General features: G+C 44.7%; 1 pseudogene across 2 annotated transcripts; it reads left to right on the forward strand.

Moving 5' to 3' along the window:
* Positions 1–1,072: 1,072 nt before the first annotated feature.
* On the forward strand, positions 1,073–4,222 carry LOC147603543 (scarecrow-like protein 21 pseudogene; annotated as a pseudogene). Of its 2 annotated transcripts, none has more exons than XR_015265560.1 (3): positions 1,073–1,412; positions 1,507–1,557; positions 1,696–4,222. The product of XR_015265560.1 is annotated as a scarecrow-like protein 21 pseudogene, transcript variant X1 (transcript). The 2 variants fall into 2 exon arrangements; XR_015265561.1 differs by having other exon boundaries at positions 1,281–1,412; positions 1,682–4,222.
* Positions 4,223–4,788: the final 566 nt, after the last annotated feature.

Consider the following 4,788-nt stretch of genomic DNA (forward strand, 5'->3'; position numbering starts at 1 on the left):
TTTGGGAAGCATTTTTTTGTGAAACCTACCACAATCTTCTCATGGCAAGTGTTTTTTTTTGGGGGGGGAGGGGGGGGGGAGGAGGGGGTGGGATCACTCTATAAATACCCTTCTAGCACGCATGTGCAAGCACTTATTTAAAATACCATTATTTTTTGTTTTTTACAAAATTTTGCACAAATTGTTCACCCCACTTTTGTAAGTATACATATTTGAATTTAAAAAAAACATATGTAAATTTATATAAATTATAAGCACTAAATACATGTATATAATACAAAAGCCCCATTTGCTACCCACCATCAGGTGGTTCACGCTAACCTTTGAGGAAGTACAAGGGGTATATTCGACTATTCCTGAAGGTTCAAAAACTTGTTAGAGGGGTTGGTTAGATTTAACACCATCCCCTCTCCATTTAGCCCCTCCTTGTTTAAAAATGCGCACGTCCACTTTAGAAGGCTTTTTTAAAAAATGCATGACTTTCTTGTTGGAATCTTCAAGAGCTACAACATCCTGCCTAAGTAAAAATGCATGACTATCTTGCTGGAATCTTGAAGAGCTACATCCTACCCAGGGTCTAAGGGGAGATAAATTAACTATGATTAGAGTCTTCCTTGTTTTTGGTTGTGCCCTTAGGAGCCCCACTAAAAATATGAAAAACAAAGTAAAAGCTTCCAATGAAAAATGTTGCACCCTTAGAACCCCCACCAAAGCTCCAAGAGGCATGAAACCCATCTTCAAAGGCAGATTTACACTTGGGACACACACCAAAAGTGAAATTCCTTTTGACCAACTTGACCCCTTGGGGCCCTAAGGGTAGAGCAGTCAATGGTCATCATAACTTTCCACAGAAACATCTTCATCCTCCTTTTTCTTTTTTTTTAAGGCATGAGGGATTATATTGAAACAAAACCGAACCGATTACAGAATGCTTTTTACACAGAGAAGCATAACTCTTTAACGGAGATAGATCTTTTAAATGCTACAAGTTTTGAAATTTTTTCTACTACTGATTCATCCCTATGGGATATCCACTTTCGAGATTAATAAAGACCTCCACCCAGAACGACACAAAGCCAAAACATTTAGTGCTCTCTCCCTCCAGAGTCCAAACCCTGATCTGTGCAACCACCTCCTCCCCTCTTCTCTAAAGACCTTTATTTTCTAGTATTCGACTTTTTGCACGTCATCGAAACGAGGAGCCACGTAGGCGTATGCGTCAGACCAGCTATTGACTGGTGGGGAACATTAAGACAGCCAATCACAACTTGACAGGCGGCAACGCCGCGGATTGGGGGTTTTGGCTTACACGGTCCACCAGCGCAACACGCAGCTCTGTGCGTGCGCGCGCGAATGTCCATCCATTCACATTATTTCCCTTTGCCCTGTGCGCGTGCAGTGTTAAACAACAGGTACGTTGTACTCTCCCCCTTGACTGCTGCTTTTATCTACCTGTCCCTTCCCTCCTTCGTTTTGTTGATGAAAACCTCACCATTTGCGTCGCAGAGTTTGGCAGAGTACTTTCCGACAGACACTACAACGATGTTCTTCTGGGAGGTAAGCTAGTTTACAGACCCAGAAAGAGAGAGAGAGAGAGAGATTGCTCATGATTGCGGTGGGGGGTTCTGTGCATCCTTGGAGAGAGCGCACAGTATTTTTCCTGTGTATAACTTTATTACAGTATTTTTCCTGCAGAAGAGGCATTCGTCTTCTCTACACACCTCTGCCGTTGGGCGCTGGCATGTCATGTGAGCTTTAAAGGACGTTATCTGCTATTGGGCACTCAGTGCCACCCACCCTTCAAATTGTCAAGAGATGTCCTGGTCTAAAAGGACTTCTGCAGGTGGGCATTAGCGAGAGGACCTTTTGAATTATGGGCTCGCGCAGTTTGCTCTAAGACTTCGCCTGCAATTGAGCACTCATATTGTGGTCTTAGAGGATGTTTTTTTTTAAAATTTGGGCACTCGTATCCTGATCTCTGAGGATGCGTTTTGCAATTGGGCACTCATATCCTGGTCTTAGTTTTCATTTTCACAACTGAGCACTTAAACTTGGGCTTAAGATGTGCAACTGGGTCTCATAGGTACAGTTGGGCACCCTTACCTTGGTCTCTTAAGGGCATTTTCTCCAGCTCTCTTCATCAGGAGTGAAGGTCACTACAAGAGGGTAACTAAGAAGGTGTGTAAACATGAGTATGCATTATGCTTACAAGCATAGTGGCATCTCGGGTATTCCAAGAGGGGTTCCTGAGCCCTCACCACCTAGCTTGCAGCAGAGGCATGACGCAGAGGCATATGTGAATGGCAGCATGGGGGAGGGCATCAAGCAACAAACAAAGTATGGCCATGGCGAGTCCAGACATGATAATTCTCCCATCTCCTCTCTTTCTCCCCCTCAGTCTTCAGCAAACTCGGAGCTTCTGTCCCACTCAAGTTCTGACAATCAATATGATAGGGACACATACAAAAGTGAAATTTCCAGCAGCTCACAGTACACAAATGATGGCTCCTACTGTAATCAAATGTGTCAGAGAACTGCTTCCTCATCTGTTGAGAGTCCTGATTCTGTACAGGTTTTCTCTCACAACCCCCCGAGCGTAGATTCAGCTGACTTGTCCACTAAGGGCAGTTCTGCTTGTGATGATAAGGCCATGATGCACAGGTTGCAAGAGTTAGAAACCGTGTTGATGGGGCCAGATGGAGACGATGCAGATATGGCTGAGGTCGTGGGTGAGGACGCAGATTCTTGGGGAGAGCTTCTTGATGGTTTCCTTTGCAGGACTCAAGCAGCTCCTAGCTTGCAAAACTTAGCAATTTCAGAAGAGCCACAGCAGGAGAGAGAGAGAGTAGCGGCTGTGATGGAAGCTTTATTGCCTTTTGGGCATTCCTTGGGATTGTTGAGCCAGGGCAGCCGAGTGCAGGACTTGCTTGTCATGTGTGCTGCAGCAATTTCTGTGGGAAAAATGGATGTAGCTGAGTCAGCAATGCATGATCTGAGGAAAAATGTGTCGGTGTATGGAGACCCCATAGAAAGACTTGCTGCCTACATGTCTGAGGGCCTTGTAGCAAGGCTTCAAGCATCTGGCTCCTCTATCTACAGGGCACTGAAATGTACAGAAGCTCCCACAGCAGTACTTCTGTCAGCTATGCAGAAGATGTATGAAATCTGCCCATACATAAAGTTTGCATATATGGCAGCAAATGGTGCAATAGCTGAAGCATTTAAAGATGAGCCCAAGGTTCACATCTTTGACTTCCAGATCGACCAAGGTACGCAATGGTTATCCCTCATACAAGCTTTAGCAAGCAGACCTGGAGGGCCTCCTTGTATCCGAATCACGACTGTGGATGATCCTACATCCCAGTCTTATCTGGTGGGTGGCATGCAGGTTGTCAAAAAGAGGCTTGGTAAGCTTGCAGAGGCTCTGGGAGTCCCTTTTGAGTTCAGCACTATCTCTGTAAAGCTCTCTGAATTGCAAGCTCACATGATAGAGAGGAGGGTTGGAGAGGCCCTTGCCATGAATTTTGCTCTCCAACTTCATCACATGCCAGATGAGAGTGTTTGCCTAGCTAACCCGCGAGACTGCCTGCTCAGAATGGCGAAAAGTCTCAACCCTAAAGTGCTAACTCTGGTAGAACAAGAAGCAAATACGAACACAGCACCGTTTCTGGCAAGGTTCATGGAGACATTAGACTACTATTCTGCTGTCTTCGAGTCCATTGATGTGGCCCTTTCTAGAGAAAGCAAAGATAGAGTCAATGTTGAGGAACACTGCCTAGCTCGTGACATTGTCAATGTAATAGCTTGCGAAGGTTTACAAAGAGTTGAACGTCATGAGGTAGCAGGCAAGTGGAGAGCACGCATGCTGATGGCTGGCTTCAGGCCTCACCCTTTAAGCTTGTATGTCAATACTACCATCAAGTCTCTACTTGGATCCTACAATGATAAGTACAAGCTGAAGGAGGATGGAGGGGCTCTTTTACTGGGCTGGTTAAACAGGTCTTTGGTAGCGGCTTCTGCATGGCACTAGTGGAAAAAGGATTAAAGCTAATTTGTAGATTTCCAAGGCGAGCGGTTAATTTGCTGGAACAGCAGGACCCAAAACACAAAGGGTTGCCTCAGAACATGTTTCGTTGGGTTTGAACTTCTAAAGGTAGCTAGAGCTGTTTTAAGCAGATGCTGACATCCTGAATCTGAAGAAGTTTTTTTTTATTTTTTTAAAGGTTTCGTACCCTTCTTAGCATTATCTTGCAAGGAAGAAGTGGTTTTTATGTGTTTGGCTATGGTGATTTTCAAGAGGGGCTGTTGATGAAGAGGTTTTGGTGATCGAAGTCTTTTTCTTCTTTGGCGAGGTTAGTCAAAGAGAGGTTATCAGAGTAGAGTATACCCTCTCCAGCACACCTGCCATTGAGAATCAAGGCCTGTTCTCTACATCGGCCTGCCAACATCGGCCTCTACATCTATATCATTGAGAATCAAGGCCTTGATTCTCAATGGTATAGAGGCCGATGTAGAGAACAGGCCTTGATTCTCAATGGCAGGTGTGTTGAAGAGGTTTTACTCTTGGACAAAGGGTATGTTGATGTCGAGGTTTGTGTGGGACTAAGATTTTAAAGTCTTTAGAGCAGAGGTTTGTGTGGGACTCAGATTGTAAAGTCTTTAGAGCATAGGGATCCACTGTAGCATCTACTACATCATAGTCTTTTTGTTGGTTGTCCCAAAAAGACATCCAAGTTTCTCGGACATGATATCATGACTAGCATCAGGGCTAACTAACACTCTTTTTCA

Source organism: Cibotium barometz, chromosome 63 (genome assembly GCF_041138505.1).
Source record: "Cibotium barometz isolate CiBa-2024 chromosome 63, ASM4113850v1, whole genome shotgun sequence".
Classification (NCBI taxonomy): domain Eukaryota; kingdom Viridiplantae; phylum Streptophyta; class Polypodiopsida; order Cyatheales; family Cibotiaceae; genus Cibotium; species Cibotium barometz.